The sequence below is a fragment of the Rhinopithecus roxellana genome, chromosome 18 (genome assembly GCF_007565055.1).
Source record: "Rhinopithecus roxellana isolate Shanxi Qingling chromosome 18, ASM756505v1, whole genome shotgun sequence".
Taxonomy (NCBI): domain Eukaryota; kingdom Metazoa; phylum Chordata; class Mammalia; order Primates; family Cercopithecidae; genus Rhinopithecus; species Rhinopithecus roxellana.
The window spans coordinates 97,632,814-97,651,993 of NC_044566.1; the positions used below are offsets into that span (position 1 = coordinate 97,632,814).

At 42.0% G+C, this 19,180-nt stretch overlaps 1 protein-coding gene across 1 annotated transcript in view; it reads right to left on the reverse strand.

The window, feature by feature from the left end:
* CLDN10 (claudin 10) overlaps positions 1–19,180 on the reverse strand; it is a 127,002-nt gene that overhangs the window by 66,643 nt on the left and 41,179 nt on the right. The gene's annotated exons all lie outside the window — the stretch shown is intronic.

Here is a 19,180-nt window from a genome sequence, read left to right on the forward strand (position 1 = left end):
CCTGGGCAACAGAGTGAGACCCTGTCTCAAAATAAATAAATAAAGATAAAATAAAACTCTTATTGTGTACCAGGTATTGGTGAAAACAAAAATCAAAACACCTGGCACTTTCTGTGGGTGAAAAGCTGATGTTTCTGCAATCAGGTTCAGTCTATTTTCCTAAGGAAGCCTATAGGGCCCTAAGCCCAGACACACAAGTGCAGTGCTCTAGCCTGCTTGAAAGCATGGCCAGCGTGGTGGAGGTGGCAGAGAGGAGACAGTATCAGGTGACTGGGGGACGTGGCACAGGGCTGCAGCTGATACTGCTCTAGGCCCCTGGGAAATTCCCAGGACAGCATCCTGTGTGGCACAAACTAAGATACAGTCCTTGGGTGAAATCATCTCCCTCAAGAGAATTTAAAACCCTCGCTATCCCCGTATTCTCCCATCTCTCCCTTCCTAGACTTGTTGGCCAAACACATTGCCCACATTTACATCGAAAACAGATACACAAACCTAAAACAAACAAAAAACAACAAAAAAGGAGAGGGAATCTTTAAGATGACTTTTCCTAGTTACATCATTGGTCCTAGCCTTGTTGGTCAAACACATTGCTCATATTAACATCAAAAACAGACATACAAACAGAAAACAAACAAACAAAACACAAAACAGAAAAAAAAAAGGAGAGAGAATCTTTGTCTAAGATGACTTTTTCTACTTGTATCATTGGCCTGGGTCTGAAACACCAAAGGAGAAGCTTCCTCCCCTCTTCTTTCTCTCACCTCTACCTACTGCAGATAACTCTTTCACAAAGAAACACTTTTGTGTGAAACCAGTTTCCTTCACATCACTCAAGTTCTCAACACCTGTTTTGTTAATAAACAAACACAGGTTTGGAAGTCCTCCTTGTTTTAGGACTTCCAAACCTATATTTGTTTATTAACAGAACAAGGACTTAGGATTTTTTTTCTTTTTCCTTTTTTTGTTCTCTGCCATTCTATCATAGGTTTTGCTTTTTCACCTAAAGAAAATCCCACAATGGCTTGGATAAAATGATACTTACTAATCTGTATTTACAGTATCTCACTTTACTTCTTGCTATTTCGAGTTCTTACAGCTGACTGACTTTCAGATGCATGAAAAAATTGGACCAAGTTCTTGAAAAACTGGTTGGCAAATCCTATAAGTCTGTAGATGTTCCAATAATTCTTGAGCTTTAAAAAATGATCCCTGTCATGAAATATTTTATTTTCTAGAAAATTCTTATGCCTGACAAATACGTCATATTCATAGAGTGCTTTTCTATTAGACTTCAGGTGCTTTACATTTTTTGGGCTGACAGAGTGTTTCCAACACCCTGAAAACTTTCTTAGTACCTTTGTTTTATACTTGGAGGACTGAGGCCTGAATAACTTGTCTCACATAGCAAGGTAGTCAGTAATGGAGTAAGTTTCCAACTTGTTTATTGGAGATTTACTGGTTCATTGGAGACCTACTCCAACAAATTTTCACTTAATTTCCTAGCAATATAATTTATGAATTATCAATATTAAAAGATATCTTTACTGTGCAAAGACATTTTATGTGCTTACAAGAATAGTGTTCACAGTGTATAAAAGAGAATATACATATTTTATATAATTATATATATATTATATATATATATACACACACACTTAAGCCATAAAAACAATTCAAACGAGGATATAGAAAAGACTATGGTAAGACAAATGAGCAAAGGCTTAATAAATAAATGTTCAAAAATAAATTCTATGTAAAGATAAGATCTTTACCCTTGAAACATTTACCATTAACCTGGGAAAACAGAAAACAAACAGTCTCTAATTTGACGCTAGCACAAAGAACTAGAGTCCTTGTGCAAAATACAAAGATCTTCTGGAACTGTCAAAGGAAGGAATGAATTCATAAACATTAAAGTGTACTCAAAGGGGTCAGGACAAGCACAGGCTTCTCAAAGGAGGTGAGTGCTCTTTAGGTGGGAAGATGGTGACCATGTGGATAGAGGGAGAAGTGTAAGATTGGCCTAAGCAAAACTCAAAGCAGAAATGTCTAGATTTTCTCCCCCGTCAAATGTTCTTCACTGGAAGCCAGACTCTCCATATCATTCCAGGGTTTCCCTCTGGGGAAGGGGAAGGAACACCACCACATTAAATGTGACTCATCTCAGTCTCAGAAGTGGTGGTGTACTGGAACCTGCTTGCAAAAGCTCAAGAGAGCTTTCCCGTTGCCAATTTGGGGAAGTGAATGACAACACGTTGGTAGTTTTGGTAGTTTAGAATCAGCCAAGGTGGGAGTATTTACACCACAGAAAACGACAAATGCTACAAATCAGCCCCCCATGCCCATCCTACCCACCAGCACATCTGGAAGCTGTGCATTTTACAGTCAGGGAGCTATGGTGGCAGCTGTGTGAGAGGAAGAGAAAGGAGATCTCTGGGAGTGGGCCAGAAGAAACGAGTAAGGAGTCGGAGGTAGAGACAAAGCCAATGGTGGCAGGAAACCACCAATGACCATCAAGAAGAGCGAGTGAGTCACCCACGAATTCATGGGAAAGAGATGAGTCCAGAAGGGACTGGAATCGTCGGGAAAAGCAGAGTTGCTTAGTGCTCTTACTATATGAGTGCTGACTTAAGATGTTAAAAGTCTGCTTATATTTGGTCCGACACCTAACATCTTTATGAAGCTAAAATTATTGTTGCTTTGCTATGTCACCAGTCATTTGTTTCTCTGTTCATTGGAGCAGATCCAAAACAATTCTTTAATGAATTTTGGCACTGCCTGCAGGTACTGCTGCCACTCGCCTCTGAATTAAGGAACCTCGGGGTGATCTCTTTCTGTTCAGTTTTCCTCGATGTCAGACCTGACCCCCAGCCAATTTCCTGTTAAAGTGCATAGGTCCGGCCGGGCGCGGTGGCTCACGCCTGTAATCCCAGCACTTTGGGAGGCCGAGGCGGGCGGATCACGAGGTCAGGAGTTCGACATCAGCCTGGCCGACATGGTGAAACCCCATCTCTACTAAAAATACAAAAATTAGCTGGGCGTGGTGGCAGGCACCTGTAATCCCAGCTACTCGGGAGGCTGAGGCAAGAGAATCACTTGAACCTGAGAGGCAGAGGTTGCGGTGAGCCGAGATTGCACCATTGCACTCCAGCCTGGACGACAGAGCAAGACTCCATCTCAAAAAAGAAAAAGAAAGAAGGGAAAGGGTCTTGGCACAAGCCAAATTACAAATGTGTCTATTTTAGGTTTATTCAAGCATTAGTCCTCACTTTGTAAACATCTGCTTTGCCCACTGTCTCCTTAGTTCATTTTACCTGTTATGGCAGTGATCTGACAACGATGAGAGCTTTGAGTTGTATTTGCTTCACTGTCTGCCAACAACCACCTTGGAGCCAAAAATACCCTTCAGATGAGCCACAAAGGGACTTGGCCTGGGCTGAAACCAAAATCAACTTCCAAAGACCATAGTACTTATATGAATGAGAGCTCACAGCTGCGCACTAAAGAAAGTGAGTCAGCCAACAACCTTAAGTCCCCGCGTGCCCATTGTAAGACATCCCTGGAATGTGGCTCTCTGCATTTGAGCAATGGGAAAACAATGGGGCTACAACAATACCTGCCTTTAAAAATGAGTGGGTTCTGCTAAATTTCCAGAGAGAGAACCAGAAGATCTGATTTTATGTTTTTAGTTAGGAAATTCCTTGTTTTCTCCCTGTGGACCCTGAGAACGCGATACCATCCTATCACATGGGCTTGCAGTCTCAACATAGTGTTAGAATTATCCCAAGGAACACACCTTTTCATGGAAATTAAGAGTGAATACAGAAACACGTATTTGCCTTTGAAAATACCCAAGTTTCTCTACTGGCAAAAAATATTCCTTTGATCCATTTGTGAATTTTGGCTATTACCCTAATTTCCTGCTACCTTCAACAGATACAATGTTCTTGAGTTGGGGGAAGAGTAGGGTTAAAACTCAAGGTAAATGTCACCACCTTTAATCTGACATCTCCTTCTACTTCTTCAAATTAGTGAGAATTTTCAATGTAATAATCAACAGTGATTTTATGCAGATAACCAAAATGGATGCTTTTAAAAAATATGCAAAACTGGCCAGTGTGATGGCTCACACCATAATCCCAGCACTATGGGAGGCTGAGGTGGGAAGCTCACTTGAGCTCAGGAGTTTGAGACCATCCTGGGCAACATAGTGAGATCTTATCCCTATAGAAAGGAAAAATAAAAATTTTAAAAAATATTTAAAAATTGCCGGGTGTGGTGGCTCACGCCTGTAATCCCAGCACTTTGGGAGGCCAAGGCAGGCAGATCACCTGAGGTCAGGAGTTCTAGACCAGCCTGACCAACATGGTGAAACCCCATCTCTACTAAAAATACGAAAATTAGCTGGGCATGGTGGCATGCGCCTGTAATCCCAGCTACTCAGGAGGCTGAGGCAGGAGAATCACTTGAACCCGGGAGGCGGAGGTTGCAGTGAGCTGAGATTGGGTCACTGCACTCCAGCCTGGGTGACAGAGTGAGATTCTATCTCAAAATAAATAAATAAATAAAATAAATAATAAGAATATGTAAATGTCATCTCATATTTTAGTAAATGTGATTAATGTTTCTTGCAGAGGACTTAATGTTTCTTGCAGAAGTAAAAAATGTAGGCAGACAGAAGAGAATATTCCTGTTTTCCTGTCCATAAATATGCCCATATATGGTCTTCCATAACTTACACTGTTCACCTCACTGTAGTCCTCTTTCTGATTTAATTGTCATACTTCTTCAGTAATGATATTTGCTTGTTTGGCTGGCTTTATTGACAATCTCTACTTCAAACTCTTTTCAATGTCCAAATCCAAGAAATATTTTAAGGTGTGCATTTTCCTATAATTCCATGTAGTACCCATGACTACTCATTTTTATGTCAATATTTAAAGTTCTGATAAAATACATGTAACATAAAATGTACTATTTTAACAATTTTTAAGTGTACAGTTCAGTAGTGTTAAGTATATTCACATTGTTGTGCAACCAGTCTCCAGAACGCTTTTCAACTTGCAAAACTGAAACTCTGTACCGTTAACAATAGCCCACCATTTCTGCCTCCCTCTTTTCCCTAGCAACCACCATTTTACTTTGTGTCACTATAATTTTGACTAAGTGCCTTATATTAGTAGAATTACACAGCATTTTTTTTGTGATTGGCTTATTTCATTTAGCATAATGCCCTTAAGATTCATGTATGTTGTAGCTTGAGTCAGAACTTTCATCCTTTATAAGGCTGAATAATATTCCATCGTAAGTATATACCACATTTTGCTTATCCATTCATCCATCCATGGACTCTCGGGTTTCTTTCATGTTTCAGGTTTTGTAAACAGTGCTGCTATAAACATGGGTGTACAAATATCTCTTTGAGACCTTGCTTTCCATTCTTTTGAGTATTTAACCAGAAGTGGAATTTCTAGATCATATAGTAGTTCTATTTTTAATTTTTTGAGGAACCTATGGACAGCCCTTGATGTAACATCCTTCCCTTTGGTTTTATTCAAAAATGCATTCTTTTGAATATTGTACCTGTATTTTTTTCAATACTTCTTAACCCTCAATAATAGCCACTTTCCATGGTTTAGCATTTGACCCTCTAATGTTTTTTTCTTTACATTTTCTCCTTTGGTAAACACATTCACTCTTGTGGCTTTTATTAATATTATCATCTCTATGAAAATCTACAGATTCACCTCTGGCTTCTGTCTTGAGATCAAAATATTTATCTATATATTAAATATCTTCAATGGGCAAATATCCAAAATATAGGCCCAAGACAGACTCCATCTGTGAATCCATTTCTCTTCACCCTACACAGGAAGCATTTGAGCAAATTTAACCCTCCCACAAGATAGAGTGAACCAACAGTTAGAAGATGCTATGTTTGGGTGGGCACTGCGAACCTGTTGAGACTTTGAGTTTTACTCCCATCCCTTTCATTCATCCATACAAATATGTCCATCAGAAGAGATAGATGCTCCAGAAACAGGACATCTTTGCTGAAGACCTCTTTTACTGAGTGAGCATAATGCATCGAGAGACTGCACATCCCTCTCACTTAAAACATGCTCCCGGTTGGGCAAAGTGGCTCATGCCTGTAGTCCCAGCACTTTGGGAGGCCGAGGCAGGCAGATCTCTTGAGGTCAGGGGTTCAAGACCAGCCTGGCCAACATGGTGAAACCCCATCTCTACTAAAACATACAAGAATTGGCCGGGCGCGGTGGCTCAAGCCTGTAATCCCAGCACTTTGGGAGGCCGAGACGGGCGGATCACGAGGTCAGGAGATCCAGACCATCCTGGCTAACATGGTGAAACCCCGTCTCTACTAAAAAAAATACAAAAAAAAACTAGCCGGGCGAGATGGCGGGCGCCTGTAGTCCCAGCTACTCGGGAGGCTGAGGCAGGAGAATGGCGTAAACCCGGGAGGCGGAGCTTGCAGTGAGCTGAGATCCGGCCACTGCACTCCAGCCTGGGCGACAGAGCGAGACTCCGTCTCAAAAAAAAAAAAAAAAAAAAAAAAACATACAAGAATTAACTGGGTATGGTGGCGGGCACCTGCTACTGCACTCTAGCTTGGCTGACAGAGTGAGACTCTGTCTCAAAAAACAAACAAAACAAAGCAAAACACAACAACAACAAAAAACATGCTCCCAAGCTGCTCCTCACCATAAACCTCCTGGCAACAGTTGAAGCAGGGAAAACTTTCTAGAGAAGGAGTGACTAGGCTGACTCACAGTTTTGTATAGCCACTCCCTAGGGCTTCTCAGACATTTGAGAGGTGGGAAATCACAAGTAAAGCCAGACTTCCTGTAATTAAGCAGGTGAGAAGACAAAAAAATCAATATTTGAGGTATTACTGCAATTATGATCTCATTTGCACTCCCAGACAGGTGATTTCTTTTCTAGATGAATTGTAGACTATATGCCCAAGTCAGGAACCTGGGAGTTGAGCTAAACTTCTTTTTTCTCAGCTTTAAAATCTAACAAGTTTCCAAGTGAATCTATCCTTTTTAACATGTGCAGAAGTAAAATACTATAGCTTAAAGGATTGGGTTGGGGGGGGACAGTGGTGGTGGTTATAAATGAAACACAACTATTGCAAAATTCTTATATTAGATGATATGAATTCAAAGTAGACCCTGACAAGTTAAGGGTGTATATTGTAATCCCTAGAACAACTATTTTAAAATGCCAAGAAGTAGAGCTAAAAGATCAATAAAGGAGATAGAATGAAATATTAATAATTATTCAATTAACAGAGAAGATAGAAAAGAAGAACAAAAAGCAGTTGAAACAAATAGAAGCCCCCCACCAGCAGGATGCAGACTTGAACCCAACCATATCAGTGATTACATAAAATGTAAATGGACCACCAAACATTTCAAATAAAGACAGAGATTATTAAACTAGATTTTTTAAAAGATAAAAATAGGCAAGACACAATTATATGCTGTTTATAGAAAATGCACTTTCAATATAAAGAAACAGGCAAGTTAAAAGTAGAAATATGGAAAAAGATGTCCATGTCCATGCAAACACTAATCACAAGAAGCCTGAGGTAGCTGTATTGACTTCAGACAATGAAGACATCAAGACAAGAAGAATTACTAAAAATGATGAGAGTCATTTCATAATGATAAAAAGGTCAGTTTACAATAAGACCAAGAAAAGTTGGGCATGGTGGCACACACCTGTAGTCCCAGCTACTTGGGAGGCCGAGGCAGGAAGGTCACTTGTGCCCAGGAAGTCAAAGCTGCAGTGAGCTACGATCGCACCACTGCAATCCAGCCTGAAAGAGTGAGATCCCTATCTCTAAAAACAAAAAAATGGGCTGGATGTAGTGGCTCACGCCTGTAATCCCAGCACTTTGGGAGGCCAAGGCGGGTGGATCAGTTGAGGTCAGGAGTTTGAGACCAGCCTGACCCACATGGTGAACCCCTGTCTCCACTAAAAATACAAAAATTAGCCAGGCATGGTGGCATGTACCTGTAATCCCAGGTACTTGGGAGGCTGAGGCAGGACAATTATTTGAACCCAGGAGATGGAGGTTGCAGTGGCTGAGATCATGCCACTGCACTCCAACCTGGGTGACAGAGTGAGACTCTGTAAAGAAAAAAAAAAAAAAAAAAAAGAAAGAAAAGAAAGAAAAACTAAGAATTAAAAAAATTATATTTTTAAAGACCTAAATAATCTGCCCTCAGTGGTATCCCTTACGTGCCACGTCTTCTCTGCTTCTTTCACTCCTTTTGCTCAGTTCCATTTTCTTGGTTTCCCAGGAGACTGGTGTCACTTTTCCATTCAAATCCATCCCAGCAACAAGTTTATTTTTAAAACGAAAATGAGGTCACTTCTCTAATTAAAAACCTTTAATGGTTTCTGGTGGTTAGCTGGATAAAGTTTAAATCCCTTCCTTAGCTTCTTATTGGTGCCTCAAAGGCTTGCCCCAACCCACCTCTCCAGCTTTGTCATTCACTGATCATCACTCATGCCAGACCTCACTCACAGCAATTGCTTCTTATTCCTCAGCAAGCAGTGCTTCTTTCTGTACATCCTTCCTCCACTTGCCAGAGACCTCCTCCCTTACCTTCCTCCACACATTCCTGAAACATCCTTCTGTACTCGGTTACAAGCTGTGCATAAACTGGCCTCTCCCATCCTCCCACTCCACCCTCACTCTACTCCAACACTGGCCTCAAATGTAGCGAGTTGGTTCCCATTTGAGGCTCACTCTTGGCATTTGCTATTCCCTCTGCCAGGTGCACTCTCCTTCCTGGATCATTGCATGGCGACTAACCCCTTTGAGCCATTGACGTCTCGGGCCAAATATGTACTTCCCAGAGATGCTTTCCCTAACTTCCCATTCTTATGCAGACCCCGCCTCACTCACTTGCATCATGCTGTTTTACTGACCTCACATCTCTCAGCCTTATTTATCTGTTTAGTGTCTACATTATCTGTTAGAGTCTACATTCAATAGAATGTAGACTCTACGAGAATGGGGAGCTTTGGGGCTTTATTCAAGGATATATTATCAAATTTTAGAACAGTGTCTGGCACGTAGTAGGCAGTCAGTAAGTATTTGTGGACTACAGGAATGGTAGGTGGGTGGGAACATTTAGTATAGAGCAAGCTTGTGCAGCCCTTGGCCTATGGGCTGCCTGTGGGCCAAGGACGGCTTTGAATGAGGCTCAACACAAATTCGTAAACTTTCTTAAAACATTATGAAATTTTCTTGCGATTTTTTTTTCTTCGTGCTCATCAGTTATCATTAGTGTTAGTGTATTTTATGTGTGGCCCAAGACAATTCTTCCAATGTGGACCAGAGAAGCCAAAAAGATCGGACACCCTTGATATAAAGGAACTTTTTTCTAATGCTAAATCCCTTCCCAGCGTGTCAGGCTTGCTTTGTCAGTGCCTGGGTCAGTGTCGGAGCTCCCGCTGCTGATTCCATTTATTACCCCCTTAGGCAGTTTCCCTCCCAGACTCTCAGGCCTTCCTGGGAACCCTCCACCTCCAGGGGTAACAGGGCTGGTCAGGTACGGATTACTCAGTCTACCCCAGCGCCTGTCTATCTGCCTGTCAGCATGCAGATCCAAATCACTTAGTCCTGTCTATTTTCTTTTCTTTTTTTTTGAGATGGAGTTTCACTCTTGTCACCCAGGCTGGCGTGCAGTGGCATGATCTTGGCTCACTGCAACCTCTGCCTCCCAGGTTCAAGTGATTCTCCGGCTTCAGCCTCCCAAGTAGCTGCAATTACAGGCGCTTGCCACCACGCGCAGTTAGTTTTTGTATTTTTAGTAGAGACGAGGTTTCACCAGGTTGGCCAGGGTGGTCTAGAACTCCTGACCTCAGGTGATTCACCTGCCTCAGCCTTTCAAAGTGCTGGGATTACAGACGTAAGCCACCGCGCCTGGCCAGTCCTGTCTATTTTCAATGCTGGCTAATCAGAGAAGGGTGTTTAATAATTGCTGCCAATCATGATTTATAAGACCCTTTTAAACACAACTCCATGCATTTTCGTGGACTTTTAAAAATGTATTCCTGGCATGGACAGATTAATGGATAAACAAGATGTGGTCTATCCATACGATAGAATGTTATTCAGCCTTAAAAAGCAAGGAAGTTCTGACTCATGCTACAACATGGATGAAACTTGAAGACATTATGCCAAGTGAAAAGCTAGTCACAAAAGGACAATTTCTGTATGATTCCACTTATATGAGATGTCAAGAGTCATCAAATTCATAGAGACAGAAAAGAGAACGATGGTTGCCTGGGAGTGGCAGAGGCAGAAATGGGTTCTTTAATGGTTTGAGAGTTTCAGTTTTGCAAGATAAAAAAGTTCTGGAAATTGCTTGTGCAACAGTGTGAACATACTTAACACTATTGAGCTGTACACTCAAAAGTGGTCAACGTGGTAAAGTTTATGTTGTGCATATTTTAATTTTATCACAATTTAAAAATTATAAAGGAGAAGAATAGGTTGGGCATGATGGCTCATGCTTTTAATCCCAGCATTTTCAGAGGCTGAGATTGGTGGATCACTTGAGGCCAGGAGTTTGAGACCAGCCTGGCCAACATGGCGAAACCCCATCTCTAGTAAAAATACAAAAATCAGCCAGGTGTGGTGGCATGTGCCTGTAGTCCCAGCTACTCGGGAGGCTGAGGTGGGAGGATTACTTCAGCCCAGGAGGTTGAGGCTGTACTGAGCTGTGATGGCACCACTGCACTCCAGCCTGGGCAACAGAGCAATCCCTGTCTCAAAAAAAGGAAAAAGAAAAAGAGTATATTGCCCATAGAATATTTTGCCCATAGACATACTGTGTATGTAGTTGCACTGGAAACTGAAATTCTCTTTGGAATGTTTCCTACTGTGATGCTGCTGGAGGATGATCTAAAGGAACGAGGATCTGGAGTTTTGCGTTGTGGATCCCAGGAGGATTTAATGAAACAGTAGTGAGAAGGCAGGATAGTCATGCTGGGAGATGAGGGCTGCCAGGGGGCTCAAGGAGGTGCTTTCCTCAGGTCACACACTGACCTTCAGATTTCCTCTCAGGAAAAGCCTGATACGTAACTCTGAAAGCTCCTAGGATCTGTTAGCCAAGAATCTGTGTTTTAATTTTATTACATCTAGAAATTAATAGACTATAAACATTTTCCCTTGGTTTGCTTATTTAAATCATCTTGTATTGTTTCTCTTTTTGTTGTATTTTTATTTTAAAGAAAAATGTTCATTTAAGTTTATCATCTCAATGTCCTAAACCTTTAAATTCAACATCATTTTGCTTTTCCCAAGATGTCCCTTTTCTTCTCTTCTTTGATTTTTTTTTTTCCAGAATTCTCCTTTCTAGTATTCAGTGGCCTGTTTCCTTTTGAGAGAAAAATGTTTGGCAACTTACTGTTTGGCTGCAAAAGTGCTGAACAGGTTTTAAACACTTGGATTTCCCAGCTGGCCCTAATCCTTTGCCTGTTACATAAAGGGACCCCTTAAGCCCCTGAAATTGCAGGGGACATTTGTGTTGAAGTTCACTATTCTATTTGGTGAGGTAGACATGGATGGGAAATTGCAATGCACATTCAAAGATGACACTACCACGAGTTCAAATCTATCTGCACAAAGCCCGGGGGACAGGCAGGCCTGCCTCCCTCCTTGTGTGGCTGGTCTGTCCTTTGCAGAATCACAGCTCTGCTTCCTGTCAGGGCTGTGACGGTTGGCACAGTGTCTTGGCACTGAGCTCAGTGGCCCCTTCTCCCTTAAGCCCAGCCACACTGCTTCTGATTCCTGGCTCACGCTTGCCATGGCTTCTCTTGTGATTTCCTTTCAATGCTACATTGCCCTCTAAGAGCCTAAAATAGAGGATTGACTGTGATCCTTTCATAGAATTCAATATTCAGCCCCAATAGAAATTAAATATTGCCAGATAATATTCACTATTAATGTTTATTAATAACCAATACAATAGATTATTTAATTATAGTTAATTATTGATACTAACATTTCATGATTATAGCTGACTTTTTTTTTTTTAGTGCTTCCTTTGTGTGTGGCCCCATATTGCCCTGTATAGAAGCATTTCATCTTCACAACAACTCTGTGAGGTAGGTACTATTATCCTCATTTTCCAGCTGGAAAACAGGCCTGGGGAGATGGAGAAACTTACCCAAGTCCCACAGCCAGGGAGTGGTGGAGCTAGGAATGAGTTCAGGTTGTCTGTTTTCAGACCCAGAGCCTGCACTGGAGTTTGTGTGTCCCTAGGTGCATTCCACAGAACCCAGTAGCAGATGGTGCAATGAGGAAAACAAAAGGAGTGTCATGTACAGGAGGCTTGGGTACCACTCAAATATGTTGAAGCTGTAACCCCCAATGTGATCCATTTGGAGGTGGAGTCTTCAGGAAATAATTAGGTTTACCTGAGGTCATGAGGGTGGGGCCCCTGTGGTGGGATTAGTGCCCTTATAAGAAGAGGAAGAGACAAGAGCTGTGTTACCCTCCAGAACATGAGCACACAGTGAGATGGCAGCCGTCTGCAGGCCAGGAGGAGGGCCCTCTCCAGGAACTCAATCTGCCAGCCCTTGACTGTGGACTTCACAGCCTCCAGAGCCATGAGAAGTAAATGTCTGTTGTTTGAGCCACCCAGTCTATGTTATTTTGTAATTGCAGCCTGAGCACAGTAAGACAAGGGGTAGTGCTTTTTAATCAAATCAATTTTGAAAATGTCCCATACAGTACTATCTTCCTATCTTAAAGGACCAATGATGCCTATTGAAATCAAAGACTCTGAAAAGTCCTGCAATAAAGGAAGCTATTTAAATTTGTTTAAACAATTGCTTCTCAAACTTTTTGACTATGGAACATCTCCCCACTTATGAATATCTCAAAGAACACACTGGGAAGGTACTACTGGAAGTGAAGCATATGCCTCAGACGTGAATGTGTGCTTATTTTCCAGGTGGGATGAACTGCCCAATGAAGCCATAAAGTGGTAGAGGCAAGGGTTTGGTAGCTGAAAAGAGGAGAGAAGAATGCAGACAGAGCCTGAAAAAGGGCAGGGGGCCGCATCCAACAGGTGGGAAGTGCCATTGCAGGGAAAAGAGCCCAGATACTCGGCCGGGGGCGGTGGCTCAAGCCTGTAATCCCAGCACTTTGGGAGGCCGAGACGGGCGGATCACGAGGTCAGGAGATCCAGACCATCCTGGCGAACACAGTGAAACCCTGTCTCTACTAAAAAAAAAAAATACAAAAAAAACTAGCCGGGCGAGGTGGCGGGCGCCTGTAGTCCCAGCTACTCGGGAGGCTGAGGCAGGAGAATGGCGGGAACCCGGGAGGCGAAGCTTGCAGTGAGCTGAGATCCGGCCACTGCGCTCCAACCTGGGCGACAGAGCAAGACTCCGTCTCAAAAAAAAAAAAAAAAAAAAAAAAAAAAGAGCCCAGATATTCCAGAACATCTGGGGAAGACAAAAGGAAGTTCTTCTTGGGATAAATCTGGTGAGAACTTACTTTCAAGGCAGAGTTTAGGGCCTGTCCTGGTTGGAGGAGCTGATTTTAAGAACAGAAAGAACAGTCCAATATTAAGTGTTAATTTCAATATAGGAGAATAGGATAAAAAATGACTCACAGAATTATTATGTCATCTGGGCTGGAAAGTGTCATATTTACTTCCCATTAGAAATTCCTTACAGGCTGATTTCCTAAACTCAGCTTCATTTCTTTCTAGGAAATTACAAGATATGAACTCAAATCAAAGGCTCACTTGACCAAGGGAACAAGATCTTGCTTAGCCCTGGTAATACCCAATAAATGTTTGCTAAATATATTCAAAGGGGACGGGCACGGTGGCTCACGCCTGTAATGCCAGCACTTTAGGAAGCCAAGATGGATGGATCACTTGAGGTCAGGAGTTCGAGACCAGCCTGGCCAACATGATGAAACCCCGTCATTACAAAAAATACAAAAACTAGCCAGAGATGGTGGTGTGTGCCTGTAGTCCCAGCTACTCAGGAGGTTGAGGCAGAAGAATCGCTTGAACTCAGGAGGTGGAGGTTGCGGTGAGCTGAGATTACGCCATTGCACTCCAGCCTAGGCAACAGAGAAAACTCCATCTCAAAAAAAAAAAAAAAAAATTAAATATATATATATATATATATATATATATGACAAGAAAGGGAGGATTAATTGCACAATTTGGGTTTTGCATCCTTAAAATGAAATATTAACTTTACCAAGCAGTTTTTTTGGTTTTTTTGTTTTTGTTGTTTTGTTTTTTTTGAGATGGAGTCTTGCTCTATTGCTCAGGCTGGAGTGTGGTGGCGCGATCTCGGCTCACCAAGCAGTTAGCTTTTTAGGGTAGGGGTGGAGGGGAGAAGGTGAGATTGCTGGCAGAAAGATAGCAAATTACACAAAAAGCCATCAAGTTGTTGTGTGATCTTATAATGAGGTTTCATGTCCGTTCATCTGTCAGATGATGGGGCCAGACCAGATGGTCTTAAAGACCCTATCCATATCTACCATCCTAAGATTCTCTGTTCTTCAGGACGTGCTAGAGGAAGTTTGGGAAAGCAACTGTTTTATTCAGAGATAAGTACAGTTAATACAATTTAGACAATACATTTGCAATGGGCATTTAACACAGCAATCAATTGTACAAGTAGATTCTATTTGCTTTTTCTTTTATTAAGCGGAAGAATAAATAAACATAAGTGGCCTCAATTATTTAACACTAAAAATGTTGACATTGTAGAGATAAACGTCAACACCAACAAATATGTTTTCCATGTTCTCCTTAAAACAAATAGAAAGTTTGTCTGATATGAATAATTATCCCTTAGAATTGGGATGTATTCAGGTTTTATGCATGTTACACAGAGCAAACAGGCTATTTTCAGTTTCTGTGTTTGTATATTTACCTATAATTGCCAACTTTCTACAAATGATGTTTCCTTTTGTGTAAATGTCAATTGGATTTAGCAAATGTCATGATTATTTGTGCCATCTATTGGTGAAATGTAGTATGACAGCATCTTCTGTGCAAGACAGCTGCTATGGGGAGAGGAGGGTTGTTAGGACAAATTAAACAGGAATTCTGTACTCAAGAACAGTGGAGAATCTACCTTTTATGAGGCAATTCAAAATTTGAACACTGGAAGGGTATTTGATGGTAGTAAGGAATTACTGTTTATTTTTAGGTGTGACATTGGTATTGTGGTTATGTTAAAATGTCTTTATCTTTTAGAGACACATAGTAAGATATTTCTGAATGAGCGCAAGTGATATGTGTAACTTGCTTTAAAATAGTATTAGCAATTTTGATACATGCATAACGTGAATGACCCTGGAAAATGTGCTAAGTGATAAGCCAGACACAAAAGGACAAATATGGCCGGGCATGGTGGCTCACACGTGTAATCCCAGCACTTTGGGAAACTGAGGTGGGCTGATCACTTGAGGCCAGAAGTTCGAGACCAGCCTGGCCAACATGGTGAAACCCCATCTCTACTAAAAATACAAAAATTAGCTGGGCATGGTGACATGTGCCTATAATTTCAGCTACTCAAGAGACTGAGACAGGAGAATTGCTTGAACCTGGGAGGTGGAGGTTGCAGTGGAGCCAAGACTGTGCCACTGTACTCCAGCCTAGGTGACAGAGTGAGACTCTGTATCAAAAAAAAAAAAAAAAAAAAAAAAGAGAGTAGGCAAATAGATAGGGTATCTATAGTCAAATTCACAGAGACAAAAAGTAGAATGATGATTAACAGACACTGGGGGAGGGGAAGTGGGGAGTTACCATCTAATGGGTCCAGAGTTTTAGTTTTGTAAGAACTCTTTTCTGGAGATGGATGGTGGTGACGGTTGCACAACAATGCAGATGTCTTTAATACCACTGAACTGTACACTTAAACATGATTAAAATGTGAAATTATAACATGTAATTTTTAGCACAATAAAAAAAAATTAGGGCCAGATGGGTGCACCCGGGCCAGTGAGGAAGGGGCACCTGTCTGGGTGGGTGGGGCAGGGAGGGTACCTGAGGTCACTGGCTCTGTGGTAGAGGCAGGGGCGGCAGAGGTGGAACTGCAAGGCTGCAGGGTCCACTGACCGTTACCCTCAGCTGGAGAAGTAACCCTCCAGATCAACTGCAAGAACAAACCAGCAATCCTGAGCGGAGCCGCAGACCCTCTGAAGGAAGCGGACTGCTCCTGCAGGACCCAGGAGACACCCCAAATACTGTGAGTGCCCCAACTGCGGACGTGGGAAAGGGAGACCCTCTTCCTCCGAACACACACCTCCACTGGGGAAGCTGAAGGTCTGTTTTCGGGAGAAGTTTCCAACTTTACCTCAAGCTCAGTCAAGTTAGAGAACTGAGCCGAGCAAAATACAAGGGTAGAGGAAGCAGCAGAAAGGCCCTGGGAGCTCGCTGGGTCCCCAGGCAGCCCATTCCGGCCTGACACCACAGGGATCCATCAGGAGGGTGGCCAGAGGAGCAGAGGGTAAAACTCCACAGGGAGAAGGCATTCTCTATCTGAACTTTATAATAATTTGAAAGGAGCAAGAAGCCTCCTGGCCAGAACCTGCGGGACAGCATGAATCTGGCCTGCTGACTTCACATGCAGGGAGAAGAACTGAAGCCCTTTTCTTTCACAGCTGGGAGGCCAAAAGCCTTGGGCAAGTTTTCAAGCCCATCTCACCCTCCACCCGGAAACAGACTTGAGGCTGTTGGGGGAGGCATGGTGGGATTGAGGCCGGCCCTTCTGTTTGTGTTGGAGCTGGGTGAGGCCTGTGACTGCTGGTTTTCCCCAACTTCCCTGATAACCTGCATGAGTCAGCAGAGGCAGCCATAATCCTCCTAGGTACGCAACTCCAGTGACCTGGGAATCCCACCCTCATCCCCCACAGCAGCTGAAGCAAGACCTGCCCAAGGAGAGTCTGAGCTCAGACACACCTAGCCCCACCCCCACCCTTGGTCCTTCCCTACCCACCCGGGTATGGAAAGACAAAAGGGCATTTAATCTTGGGAGTTCTAGGGCCCCACCCACCACCAGTCCCTTTCCACACTACTACAGCTGACGCTTTCCAGAAAGCGCCACCTCCTGGCAGGAGGCCAACCAGCACAAAAATAAAGCATTAAACCACCAAGAGACATTTGGTGAGAGACCCATAGACATTTCACATCACAGGACTCTGTGCAGACAACACCCACTACCAGCCTGGAGCTGGCTAGACTCACTGGGTGGCTAGACCCAGAAAAGAGACAACAATCACTGCAGTTTGGCTCACAGGAATCCACATCCACAGGAAAAAGACGGGAGCACTACATCAAGGGTGTCCCCATGGGACAAAAGAATGTGAACAACAGCCTTCTGCCCTAGACCTTCCCTCTGACAGAGCCTACCCAAATGAGAAGGAGCCAGAAAATCAACCCTGGTAATATGACAAAATAAGGCAGTTCAACACTCCCTCAAAAAATCACACTAGTTCACCAGCAATGGATCCAAACCAAGAAGAAATCCTGGATTTACCTGAAAAAGAATTTAGGAGGTTAGTTATTAAGCTAATCAGGGAGGGACCAGAGAAAGGAGAAGCCCAATGCAAAAGTATCCAAAAAATGATACAAGAAGTGAGGGGAGAAATATTCAAAGAAATAGATAGCTTACAGAAAAAATAATTTAAAAATTCAGGATATTTTGGACACACTTTAGAAATGTGAAGTGCTCTGGAAAGTCTCAGCAATAGAATTGAACAAGCAGAAGAAAGAAATTCAGCGCTTGAAGACAAGGTCTTCAAATTAACACAATCCAACAAAGACAAAGAAAAAAGAATAAGAAAATATGAACAAAGCCTCCAAGAAGTCTGGGATTATGTTAAATGACCAAACCTAAGAATAATCAGTGTTCCTGAGGAAGAAGACAATTCTAAAACTTGGAAAACATATTTGGGGGAATAATTGAAGAAAACTTCCCCAGCCTTGCTAGAGACCTAGACATTCAAATACAAGAAGCACAAAAAACACCTAAGAAATTCATCACAAAAAAATCTTCACCTAGGCACATTGTCATCAGGTTATCCAAAGTTAAGACAAAGGAAAGAATCTTAAGAGCTGTGAGACAGAAGCACCAGGTAACCTATAAAAGAAAACCTCTCAGATTAACTGCAGATTTCTCAGCAGAAACCCTACAGGCTAGAAGGGATTGGAGCCCTATCTTCAGCCTCTGCAAACAAAACAATTATCAGCCAAGAATTTCGTATCCAGTGAAACAAAGCATCATATATGGAGGAAAGATTTAGTCATTTTCAGACAAACAAATGCTGAGAGAATTTGCCATTACCAAGCCACCACCACAAGAACTGCTAAAAGAAGCTCTAAATCTTGAAACAAATCTTGGAAACACATCAAAGCATAACCTCTTTAAAGCATAAATCACACAGGACCTATAAAACAAAAATATAAGTTAAAAAGCAAAAAGGAAAAGGAAAAACAAAATTAAAAAAAAAGTACACAGGCAACAAAGAGCATGATGAATGCAACAGTACCTCACATTTCAATATAATATTGAATATAAATGACCTAAATGCTCCATTTAAAAGAAGAACTGCAGAATGGATAAGAACTCACCAACCAACTATCTGCTGCCTTCAGGAGACTCACCTAACACATAAGGATTCACATAAACTTAAAGTAAAGGGGGTGGAAAAAGGCATTTCATGCAAATTGACACCAAAAGCAAGCAGGGGTAAGCTATTCTTATATTAGACAAAACAAATTTTAAAGCAACAGCAGTTAAAAGAGACAAAGAGGGACATTAATGGTAAAAGGCCTTGTCCAACAGGAAGCTATCACAATCCTAAACATATATGCACTTAACACTGGAGCTCCCAAATTTATAAAACAAGTACTATTAGACCTAAGAAATGAGATAGACAGCAACATAATAACAGTGGGGGCTTCAATACTCCACTAACAACACTAGACGGGTCATCAAGACAGAAAGTCAATAAAGAAACAATGGATTTAAACTATACCTTGGAACAAATGGACTTAATAGATATATACAGAACATTTCATCCAACAACCACATTCTATTCAACAGAGCATGGAACTTTCTCCAAGACAGACCATGTGATAGGCCA